Source organism: Diceros bicornis, chromosome 29, assembly GCF_020826845.1.
Source record: "Diceros bicornis minor isolate mBicDic1 chromosome 29, mDicBic1.mat.cur, whole genome shotgun sequence".
Classification (NCBI taxonomy): domain Eukaryota; kingdom Metazoa; phylum Chordata; class Mammalia; order Perissodactyla; family Rhinocerotidae; genus Diceros; species Diceros bicornis.
In genome coordinates, this window is record NC_080768.1 from 41,221,039 (window position 1) to 41,233,998 (window position 12,960).

At 38.3% G+C, this 12,960-nt stretch overlaps 1 protein-coding gene across 5 annotated transcripts in view; it reads left to right on the forward strand.

Moving 5' to 3' along the window:
- PSD3 (pleckstrin and Sec7 domain containing 3) overlaps positions 1–12,960 on the forward strand; it is a 535,293-nt gene that overhangs the window by 347,057 nt on the left and 175,276 nt on the right. The window lies entirely within an intron of this gene.

Genomic DNA, 12,960 nt, shown 5'->3' on the forward strand with positions numbered 1-12,960 from the left:
AATCCTTCCAGCTTGTTGAGCTATTTTCTTTCTTTTTTTGAACTACTGTGTAGTTATGTAATACCTAGTTACAGTAGAAAAATTAGGAAATACAGATAAGCAAAACAAGAGAAAAAAATTCTCCCATAATGACATTTTGCAGAATAGCACTGCATTGTGTATTTATTAAATAGCTTTGCTCTGTAACAAACAACCCCCAAATCTCAATGACTTAAATCAAGTCAATATTTATTTCCCTCTCCCATTACATACGGGTGGCTATGGGATGGCTATCGCTGAACTCTCCTGTGCTCCCGGTGTTTTCTCGTTCGGCGATCCAGCCTGAAAGAGTGGTCCCTCTGTGACCAAGCCCATTCTTGTGGTAGAAGGAGCACCAGAGAGGCTGAGCCCAACCACACAGTGTATTTAAAGCTTCCACTAGAATGTGACATCGATCATATTTGCTCATATTCTCTTAGCCAAAGCAAGTTACATGGCTATGGCCAACATCAACGGAATAGGAAGGTTTCCTTGGGAAACCTTGGGAGTAGGGTGTATAGTAGGTATTTGTGAAAAAATACTACAATTTATGATAGCTTTGGTCATAAATACTCCGTTTCTCTATGCACAAAATACGCTTGTAACAATAACCCAGCAACCATATTCCACTTTCCTGTTCTTGAATACTCTCTTCTTTCCACAGGCAAAATAAACTCACCTCACTCCCCAAAGAAGAGTCATCCAAGCACAGCCTATGTTACATTCTTTAGAACGTTTAGAGTATAGCTATAAATGAACACAAATTTAAGTGGTTGTGGTCTCTTCTTTCCAATTCATATACTTAGAAAATTTTACTTATCAATATATTTCGGTAGTATTTTAATGCTTGCACTGTGTACCATTATATATACTATAAGTTATTTAACCAGTCCTCCATTAGTAGACATTTTGATTGTTTTTAGTTTTAGCTATTTTAATTTTTTTGCTATTTTAAACAACTGTTTATTTTTTTATGATTTTTATATTTTTTTCTTTTCTTTTTTTACTGCGGTAACATTGGTTTATAACATTGTATAAATTTCAGGTGTACGTCATTATACTTCTATTTCTGCATAGATAACCAACTGTTTACACTAAAATTTTTGCATTTCCTCAGTTATTTCCTTAGGAATTACTGAGTCAAATATAAATGCATATTTTTGGTGCTTTTTATTTGTATTATAAAATTGTCCTCCAGAAAGGCTATTCTGTACTATTTCCGGACCAGTTTGACAGGTGATAATAGTATCTCATTGTCTCGTTTTTTTATTATTAATTTCATTATGTTTGTTGAACATTAGTATTTCTTCATTTTTGAATTGCTTGTTTACTACTTTTTGCTAGTTTTTTACATTGGAATTTTCATTTTTTTAAAAATTGATCTCTAAAATTTGTAATTTAAGGATTTTTTTACCTATGTCTGTCGTATTTGCTGCTTATATTTTTTCTAGCTTGCCTTTATGTATGTTGTGTTTTAAACTTGCAGTTTTTATATCTTAAGCAGGGCAAAGACATTGTGAATAGTATATTGTGCAAAGGTAGAATGGGGTAGAGTGAAGAAAGAAAATGGAAGCAACAGGACTAGGTAAGCAGTCTCCGTAATTGTGCAGGACTGAGAGGGAAACTCATGGAAAGAGCAGGCAGCACTGAGATTCTCTTATTTTACTTTGCACTCAGTGTTTAAGTTTCCTAGAAGTTCATCTTCCCAGAACTGGTCCTCTCATAAAGGGAAATTCTCCATTTATAGTGTAGTAAGAGAACAAAATGTTCAGAATAAAACAAACGGTCTTTATTATAGGGGCAGTGAAGTTAGTGTTTGGAGGGAAGACAGAGACGTATCTGTCTTCAGTTGGGAGCAGCATTTTGGCACATTATGCTTTACTTCGATTTTTGCTCTTCATCTTTTTGGCATCTTTGTTTTAGATCTTATCTGCCAAGAAGTTCCTTTTTGATGAATCAGCTGCTCTTTGAAATCAGTTCCACAATTTTAGGAACAAACCAGTGATGGTGCAGTATTTTCAGGGTTAAAAGCACTTTGATTAATGTGAAATTTGTTGTCACTATACTTTAGGCCAAATTCGGAAAGTGATTACTTTGAGATTCAACTGCATTTATTTCTGTTCACGTAGTTTTCAAATGCAAGGTTTACTTAATAATTTTCAGGCTTAGTGTTATATATTTTCATTAGAAATACATTCACATTATTTTACTTTTTATTAAAAAAACTAAAGATTAGCAACTGGCCGTTTAGAAATAGCATCCGTTGTACTATAACCACCTAGTCTCCTGTGGACATCATTTGTAGGACATATTTAACTAAGAATTCCACTTCCAAGGAAATTCTCTATGTGGGAGTCTATTTTCTGTGGCTGATTATTTACACCAACAAAAATGGCACATTGATAGTTATTTGTACCCTTCAAAGTTTGTTTTAAACATTTCCTTGAAAAGTAAATGCTTGATCTCCTCAGAGTTCAAATAATCTCATGATAATGAAGAATTGAAGGAAAGCAGTTTTGATTTCAACCTCCTGAAAGTCTAGTTAAGCCCCTTAGGTACCTTGGAGTGGACAGTAACTCAGTATAGCTCTGGGTAAGCCCTTCCTGAGCGGGGTGGGTTCTGTACAGCTTCAGATTTCATCTGCATGTTGGTCAGTAAGCTTCACTCTCTTTTACAGCCACAGAATGCGCATAAGAAAAGTCTCTGCCATGGTTCGTAGACTATGAGTTCATCAAGGAGAAAAGACCCCGCGTCACCAGGAGAACTGTGAGAAAGCTCGGGCACTGCTGGTGGCGTCGCCTTCTTTCTAGTGCAGTCCTAGCAGCAAAGAGCTCACTTCATCCGGCTCTTGACACTGGCAGAGAAGACGAGTTCCTCCTGCCAGGATTTCTCACAAAAGCACAAAAATCAGGACAGCATCAGAAAAGAGAGAGAGACATTTTAGAAGAACGTGAGGAAGGCCCTGACAGGCAGTGCACAAAACAATGAAGTGCTTCTTGTAAAGAGTACTGCTTAAGATATAGATGTTTTACAAATAAGCTAACTTTTTTTGTGAGGTAGCTAGCATTGGTTTATAACGTTACATAAATTTCAGGTGTACAACGTTATAATTCGACCTCTGTATACACTAGAGCATGCTCACCACCAAAAGTCTAGTTTCCATCTGTCACCATACAATTGACTCCCTGTACCCATTTCACCCAGCCCCCAACCCCCTTCCCCTCTGGTATCTACCAATCTGTTGTCTGTATCTATGAGTTTATTTTTGTTTTGTTTGTTTGGGTTTTCTTGTTTGTTGATCTTCCACATATGAGTGAAATCATACAGTATTTGTCTTGCTCCATCTGGCTTATTTCACTTAGCATAATACCCTCAAGGTCCATCCATGTTGTTGCAAATGGCAAGATTTCATCTTTTTTATGGCTGAGTAGTATTCCATTGTTTATATATACCATGTCCTCTTTATCCAACTCCACTATCAGTGGACACTTAGGTTGTTTCTATATCTTGGCTGTTGTAAATAGTGCTGCAGTGAACATAGGGGTTCATATATCTTTCAACTTAGTGTTTTCATGTTCTTCAGATAGATACCCAGAAGTAGAATAGCTGGATCATATGGTAGTTCTATTCTTAATTTTTTGAGGAATCTCCATACTGTTTTCCATAGTAGCTGCACCAGTTTGCACTCCCACCAGCAGTGTGTGAGGGTTTCCTTTTTCTCCATATATTTCCCAACACTTGTATTTCTTGTCTTTTTGATAATAGCCATTCTAGGAGGTGTGAGGTCATATCTCACTGTGGTTTTGATTTGCATTTCCCTGATAATTAGTGATGTTGAGCATATTTTCATGTGCCTTTCAGCCATCTGCATGTCTTCTCTGGAAAAATGTCTATTTAGATAATACTCTGCCCATTTTTTAATCTAGTTGTTTGTTTTTTTGTTGTTGAGTTGTATGAGTTCTTTATATATTTTAGATATTAACCCCGTATCAGATACATGATTTGCAAATATCTTCTCCCATTCAGTAGGTTGCCCTTTCATTTTGTTGATTGTTTCCTTTGCTGTGCAGAAATTTTTTAGTTTGATATAGTCCCGTTTGTTTATTTTTGCTTTTGTTTCCCGTGCCATTGGGGTCAAATCCACAAAAACATTGCTAAAACTGATGTCAAGGAGCTTATCTCCTGTGTTTTCTTCTAGGAGTTTTATGGTTTCAGGTCTTATATTTCAAGTCTTTAATCCATTTTGAGTTAATTTTTGTATATGGTGTAAGATGGTCGTCTAGTTTCGTTCTTTTGCACGTGGCTGCCCAGTTTTCCCAACACCGTTTACTGAAGACTTTCCTTTCTCCATTTTTTTTTTTTTTTTGGTGAGGAAGATTGTCACTGAGCTAACATCTGTGCTAGTCTTCTACTGCTTTATATGTGGGACACCATCAGAGCATGGCTTAATGTGTGGTGTGTAGGTCTGCGCCCAGGATCCAAATCCGCGAACCCTGGGCTGCTGAAGCAGAGCGCGTGAACTTAACCGCCACCCTCTCCTTTCTCCATTTTATGTTCTTGGCTCTTTTGTCATAAATTAGTTGTCCATATATGCGTGGGTTTATTTCTGGGCTCTCAGTTCTGTTCCATTGATCTACGTGTCTGTTTTTCTGCCAATACCATACTGTTGATCATTACAGCGAATAAGCTAATATTTTAAGTGATTTCCATCTTGTGACTCTGAGAACAACCCATAAGTAGGATACATACATATACATGCACATAAAATTTCCCTATTTTATAGAATTGAAATCTGAAGCATAGAGTGCATAAGTAGCCCAAGGTCCCCAAATAGTAAAGGACACATCCCCCTTCTCATCTTTCTTTACCCCTGTACTGTATTGCCTCAGTATAATTTATTTAACTAATTGGGTCATGTTTTGAAGTTACCAGGGAGAATGTGGATCTGAGAGAGAGAGCAAACAGTTTCATCTGTTTCAAGATGATCTTAGACATTTGGAAGGAGCTGTTGGTTACAGATTGCTCATTTCAGCCCTCCTCTACAGATGGGCAAGTTATCAGTGTGACCCCCCGGGGCAGGAAATGCCACTCGGTGTCTGGAGTCCACCCCACGGTTCCTGGGGACATTCTGCCTGGAGAAGTGGAATGTTAGAACTACTGGATCTTAAAGAGTTTTTTGTTTCTGCTTTTATTTTCAGTTCTTTCACATAATTTTCATATAATTTGTAGGCAAAAAGTCCCAAGAGCTATAAATGGTCCTGTGAACATAGCATTTCACACCGAACATGTTTTTGTGACTTTTTTTTGTCAGATTGAAAAAGATTGAGATGAAATATTGTCCATAAGTTTCTATTTTGTAAGTAGATTTTTACACCCTTGGGAAAGCTGATGGCTATGCTATTGTAAAGCTCTTGCAATTGGTGAATAATTCCATTTTAAAAGTAAATATCTGCTTAATGACAAGCATTAAACATTACCAAATAAACTCAGTGCATTTGAAGAAAATTCACCTTGACAGATCTATGTGTATATCCTTTTAATCATCTTGGAATTTATTTGTTGTACACTATTAGGAAGATACTTGTTTGTTTCTTTCTACAATAAAGGACTTAACCCATATGATGATGTTAACACACATACATTTAGTTTAACTGGACTGTAATATAAATGATCAATTATACTCTGTTGGTAATCAATATAATTGTTTTGTCCTGTATAAAAGGTTCCTTGCTATATGCTGGGTTTTAAGTTGTACAGTCTTCACATAAGGACTTGTTAAAATAGATTACTATATATGGATGAGTTTAAAATTTGTAACAAGCTGAATGAAACTTGTTTTGTTATTGAAATTATTTATACCAACTCAAAATATATATCATTTCCTGTAGCCAAAAAAATATTTGTATGTATAGTGTTTAAGATAAAATGTTATTTTATGAAATTGTAGAACTTAAAATCTGTGAGGACCTTAGAGATCATACCTTCTGTACAGATGAGTGAACTGAGGCCTGGAGATGTGAAGAAACTCTTCCAAGGTTGTATACCAGGATGATGGCATTGCTTCAGGTTACTCAGGTGTTCTGAATCTCAGTCCAGCACTCTTTCTGTTCCACTGTTTCCTTAGACCTAGGCAGAGGGAAAGAAAGAAAAGATGAGAAGACAGGAGGAAGGGAAGGTGCAATATTCTGTGGGTGGGTCTTCAGAGTGATGTGAAATCCATTGGTCTTGGATTCTGGACGTCTAGAGGCTTGGCTTCTGTTCCTGTTTTTGCCCTTGTTTTGGTGTCTTGGGAAAAAACTTTAACTTTTTGGTCTTATTTTCCTCTTAAACAAAAGCTGTCTTTTCTGCATTATTTTATATATCTGGCCTGTTTTTGTTTTTTGTTTGTCTGTTTGCTTTTTTGCTGAGGAAAACACCCCCTGAGCTAACATCTGTTGTCAATCTTCCTCTATTTTGTATGTGAGCCTCTGTCACGGCATGGCCACTGATAGATGAGTTGGTGTAGGTCCATGCCCAGGAAGCGAACCCGTACCACCAAAGTGGAGTGCACTGAACTTAACCACTAGGCCACTGGGGTTGGCCCCGTTGGTTTGTTTGTTTCTTTTGTGAGGAAGATTAGCCCTGAGTTAACATCTGTGCCCATCTTCCTCTATTTTGTTTGTGGAACACCTGCCACAGCATGGCTGAGGAGCAGTGCGTAGGTCCGTACCCGGGATCTGAACCTGCGAACCCCGGGCCACCGAAGCAGAGTACACGAACCCAAACACCACATCACCTGGCCAACCCCATCTGTTTGTTTGTTTTTTGATGGTGAAATGAGCCTTTAGACATTCTTGTTTTATAAAATGAAGTTTCGTTAAATCTTTATTCTCCAGAATTCATAAATTTATAAATCGGTAACTATGTTTAATGATAAAGTTACAGACCCCTAAAGAGCTGCCTAGAAGCTGTTATTCCATCCTGCAGGCCTACAGGAGGCCTGCTAAATGACCAAGTTGTGCTTCTGCTTATTCTTAGCTCCCAAAGCAAATTGCTGATTTTTCTCAAACATAGTTTTCAGGTTATTAGAAGTGTGGCAGAAAGGTTTAAGATGGTAGGTGTGGAATGTAGCCTCTAAGCAGTGTTCACACTGTTTAGTGGTGTTTTCTATCTTTAAGAACGTGATCCAAAAGAAAACAACCCTATGCTAGAAAGTACATCATATTTCCTATTATTAATGTAAATATATACCCTTTTGATGACTCATTCATGAGATTCTATAAAATATTCATACTTATAATGGCCTATATAATAAATTCTTGGACTTTATATACCTTTTAAATTATATCTAATTGTGTGATTAAATTAAGAAATCTGTTTTCAAAGGGAAACAGAGTTGCTGCATGATTATCTGGTTCTTGTTTTTAAAAGATATGTCTAATGATAATATGAGAACCCCAAAAAGATGGTTGTTAATTTCAGGTCCCATTCTCTAACTTTCGGCCTAGGAAGATGATACAGCTTTGACGGAAGTGAGAGTCCATCAAATGCCCTTGCAACTGAGGAAGCCTGACATTATCAAGATTTTCCAGGAAGTTTGTTGATTAACTGCTTGTGGGGAAAATTTTATACTTGGGAATATCTTTTAAAAATTAATCATATGCCAGTGGGCTTTAGGAAAGAAAAGAAATAAGAGCAGAATCTATAGCTTGATTTTTGTTTTTTAAGCCCTCATTACAATTTGTGCAATGTGTAGTACTTGGAAGAACTCTAATGAACTTTAGTTTAAATAATAGAAACAATTAAAATGCTCCACATGTTGCGTTTTCTCCCATCTTACAACCACCCATTGTCTATCTCAGTAAGCCTATCCGAAAGTTTCTTATGATTAATTTATCTTTTTTACCATTTGAATACCTTTTATTTTTTTCTTATCATCATGTATTGCCCAGGAGTTCTTACTCTACCTGAAATCTTTACCAGGAATTATAAACACCTCAGCAAACATTTTCTGAGGAAACTCTCCTTCATGTAGAGTAATTGACCAAGTGAGCAGAAGATTAGTCAACTCACTAAGTATAAGCTACAATTTTTACCATGTACCATGAATTGTTGTTGCTGTGGAGTAAACTCAAGAACCAAATGTTGGGTCCTCTTTCTTAACTGTAAAGCGATGTATCAATTTGGGTAGGCTAAATTGCTGTAGCAAATGATCTCAAATTGTGTAATGGCTCAAATACAGCTCAAATAAACAGAGGCTTATTTCTTGCTTAGCCAGTTGTCCAAAGCAGATATTCCTGGTGAGCAGGTTGCTTTCTTCTATGCTGAAACATGGCAGCCTCTTTCCATTTTGTGGCTTCATCATCCCCAGGAACATCTTAATTTCTCTGTATCTGTAAAAGGAAAGGAAAGAGAGCGTAGAGCGGGGGACAATGGTTCTTAAAAATCTTGTCCTGGAAGTGGCACATGTTCCTTCCACTCACATTCCATTGACAAGAAATCTAGCTCCAAGTGGGGCAGAGAAACTGTCTCTGGATATTCCCAGCAACAACTCTATACCATGGAGGAGAAGAGAGATTTTGATTGAAAAAATGTTGTCTGTGGTGCACCAGATAATCTTTTCATCCATTTCCTGTTGAGCCTGTGTGAGTGAGGTTTCTTTTTTGGATCTTCAGATGCTCTCAGATACATTGGTTTTAATATAAACTTGCTATCTTCATTAATGGTAATTTTAAATGTCAATATTTCTGCATATTTTCTAGAAAAAGCTTTGTTGTTAGTGCCATTAAGTCAACTCTGACTCCTAGCGACCCTCTGTACAGCAGAGTGGAACCCTGCCCAGTCTTTTGCACCATCTTCTCACCTTCCAGCACTATATCAGACAGTGCTACGCTGATATTTATAGGATTTTCATGGCCGATGTTTTCAGAAGTGGGTGTCCAGGTCCTTCTCCCTGGTCTATGTTAGTCAGGAAGCTCCGCTGAAACCTGTCCACCATGGGTGACCCTGCTGGTATTTGAAATATCGATGAAATAGCTTCAGCATCACAGCAACACACAACTGCCACAGTGTGACAGCTGACAGACGGAGGGTGTGGTTCCCTGACCAGGAAAGGAACCTGGGCCTTGGCAGTGAGAGTGCTGGGTCTTAACCACTAGACCACCAGGGCTGGCTAGAAAGAGCTACTGCTGTTTTTTATTGAAACTTATCTCGTATGTTGTCATTGTTCTATTATCTAAGAACCAAATTAAACCTGTCAATCCTAATGAAATAGGAAGATTAGTTAGAATCAGTACGCTGACTTCTGATAAAGAAGCCACAGAGACATACATCCAGTATGATACTTGTATGATATATAGGTGTGTTGGTTTCCTATTGCTGCTGTAACAAATTACCATAAACTTAATGTCTTTAAACAAGACAATTGTTGTAAGCTCTGCTTCTGTTGTTATATTCCTCTGACTCTGACCCTCCTATTTCTCTCTTATAAGAACCCTTGGGATTCCATTGTGCCTACTGAGATAACCTAGGATAATCTTCCCACCTCAGGATCCTTGACTTAATCGCATCTTCAAAGTCCCTTTTGCCATATAAAGTAACATATTCATAGAGCAACATAAAAATCTTGTAATCCAGGGATTAGAATGTGGATATTTTGGGGGGACCAGTATTTGGTTTACCATAATAGATAAATAATGTACAACCTTTTGTCAGGAAAAAGCAATACAACAATGAGATGAATTTTTGGTTGCTTTTCAGAAGACGGTTTGCTCATTAGACTCTGCCACATAGTCACAAAATGCTGATTCTGGAAGGAACTATAGAGATTATCTCATCCATGACTTATACTTCATGAAAAATGCAGATCCCCTAAAAAAATTGAGAGACTTTTGGTGGCAGTCATTCAGGTCATCAGAGGCAGAGCTTTGGGACCTTCTGGGAATTTTAAGATAAAGGAAGAGATAAGGTACCTTGTTCCTTTCTTGGAACTCTATTTAAGACTTTTTTTAAAAAAGTAATACTAAAAGTCTAAGATGACGAAATATTCCCAAGTCTACTTCTTTTTTGTTTTTTCCTCCTTTTTTTTCCCTTTTTCTTCCCAAAGCCCCAGTAGATAGTTGTATGTCATAGTTGCACATCCTTCTAGTTGCTGTATGTGGAACGCCGCCTCAGCGTGGCTGGACAAGCGGCGTGTCGGTGCGCGCCTGGGATCCGAACCCGGGCCGCCAGTAGCAGAGCACGCGCACTTAACCGCCAAGCCACAGGGCCGGCCCCCCCAAGTCTACTTCTGATAGCAAAGAAGTGATGTTTTAGTTCGTTACGGACCTCAGACCTCAATAACTATAAATAAAAGAACTATTTCTCCTGACTGTTCTGTAAGTTGCTCTTTTTTAAATCATCAAGGAGACAGACCTCATATTTGAGAGAAAATTTTTTATGATGAGTCTTATCAATTGTCAAGTAGTTTTATTGTTGGCTAGAAAGGGAGTGAATAGTAGAAACACTGGAAATTCTCACATCTCATAATCAGCCCTTTGTTTTTTCCTCTGACCCCTTTCCCTGTGTTCTCCAGTACTGTGGCCGTGGGCCGCATGTGGCCACTGAGCACTCGATACGTGGCTGGTTCAATTGAAATGCTCTGTGAGTGTGAAATACACACCAGATTTCCAAGACTCGGTGCAGGAAAAAAATGTAAAATATCTCACTAATTTTTTTATATTGATTGCATGTTGAAATGATAATGTTTTAGATATATCAGGTTAAATAAAATATTTTGTTCAAGTTAATTTCACCTGTTTGCATTTTAGTCATTTTAATGAAGTTACTAGAAAATTTTAAGTTATATGTGTGATTTTCCTTATATTTCTACTGGACAGCACTACCCTAAACTTTTCCCCAGAACTAATGATGGTGTGATTTGAGCCTGAACACCTCTCCCTTATCCTAGTCAGAATGAATAAAAGTGGTAGAGCCAGATTTCTTAGAACTGGCTCGGTAAAAATGAAATATTTCTTATTTAAACTTATATTCACAAACTAGTAAGCTCATCATGACTTGATGAGTGATTGTAATACCATGTTACTGTAATATAGTAAAACCTTGATAATTCTGGAGGAAAATTACAATTAGTACCTGAATTAAAGAATATTTTAAAAGAAATGCACGTTTGCTGCTGGGAATGTATACTAACTCAAGCTAAGCAAAGCACTGCTTAGTAAAATAAGCCACACAGAGTAACAGAAAGAGCATGGCTTTTAGGATCTTAGTAGCTTCAACATTGAATTCAAGTCCCTATTTTAGCTGAATGACTTTAGGCAGTTCAGCTAACTTCTCTGAAACCCATCTCTTAAATGCGATTAATAATATCTACCTAGTAGGGTTTATCATAAGGATTAGATGAAATAATGTAAGAGAAGTTTCTGGTATATGTAAAGTTTCCTGGGAAGCATACTCTGAGTCCAAGATGAACTTGTAGGAAGTTTATTAGAGAGAGGTCCCCAGATCATGCCAGGGAGGGTGGGGGCTGAGGGGGTGCTGTAGAGGAGAGAGGAAAAGGAGTTGTACTGTGATGCAGTCTCACCCAAGGCCTCAGCTGACCCTTGTGGAGCTCTGAAACTGAGAGGTGAAGGGGCCAGGCAGCTGTTGACTCATCATTGGATGGAAGCCATCCCTCACTAGAGGCAGTGAACTTGGCCCAGGCAGCTTCTTCAGCTCAGGACAATTCTCAGGGAGGGCTAACAGGTGAGGCGGGATATATCCTTCTTCCTGAAGGGCATCTGGGCAGCCAGCACAGGGTCCACCCAGAAATATTCCTTACCCTTTCCCTCCTGTTACAAAGCTTGCTTCACAATAGGAAGATATGCTATTGTGTTGTATGAAGTCACCATAATTAATTTAGCCATTTGAACTGTTTTCCGTGCTTTCCTGTTACAAACAATGACATTTTTGAACTTGTCTCCTGGAGCATATGTGTAAGAGTTTTTCTAGATTATAGTCCTGAGAGAAGAGGTGCCAGGTCATAAGGTACACAAATTCACTTTTACAAGATCATGCCAAGTTGTTTTCCAGAGTGTTTATGTGGAGGAAGAGCAAAACAGGTTGGATAGGACCCCAGGAATTTTTAATGGTGATGGTCATATTCTATTTCACATATTGGGAATGGGGATTTGAAGGGTGGTTTTTTTTTTGTTATTATGTTTAATATCTTGCATAAACATTACATGTATTATTTTGTGTGTATCAATTATAACATAATAAAAATGCCCCATAAAAAGGACTAGATAGAAGTTGTCCATAGTTCTATGGAATCCCTCAGGGGTCTTCTGAAGTACGTGGAAAAAGTCTGATAGTCTGTTTCTGAAGCATTTGATATCTGACCAGTTGTGTTTCTCACATATTGTGACAGGAGGGATGAGAGATGCTGTTGTCCTGGGGCTCGTACCTCGCGCTTGCACTGTGCTGTCTGCAGGGCTCCTCGGGGCTGTCGGGTATGAGTGCTGCTGTGTCTTCAGCTTCCTTTCAGAGATACTAAGATTTAATTTAGATTGTCAGCCTTTACCTCGTCAGCCCAAGCTGGGGTCTCAGTATCACTGTAATGTTAGCTCTCACCAGCCCTTTGTTGTTGCTGTTCTTTGTAAAGAGGCTTTTCTCTTGTGCTGGAGATCTTTAGTCTTCTTAGGGGTAGTTTTATCTCTGGAGAATTTGAGAATTGCACAGCCTGGCTCAGGTCCCTTTTTTTTTTTTTTGGTGAGGAAAGTTAGCCCTGAGCTAACATCCGTTGCCAAGCCTCCTCTTTTTGCTGAGGAAGATTGGCCCTGGGCTAACATCCTTGCCCATCTTCCTCTACTTTATGTGGGACGCTGCCACAGCATGGCTTGATGAGTGATGCGTTGGGTCTGTGCCCAGGATCCGAATCTGCGAACCCTGGGCCGCCGAAGCGGAGCATGTAAACTTAGCCGCTAT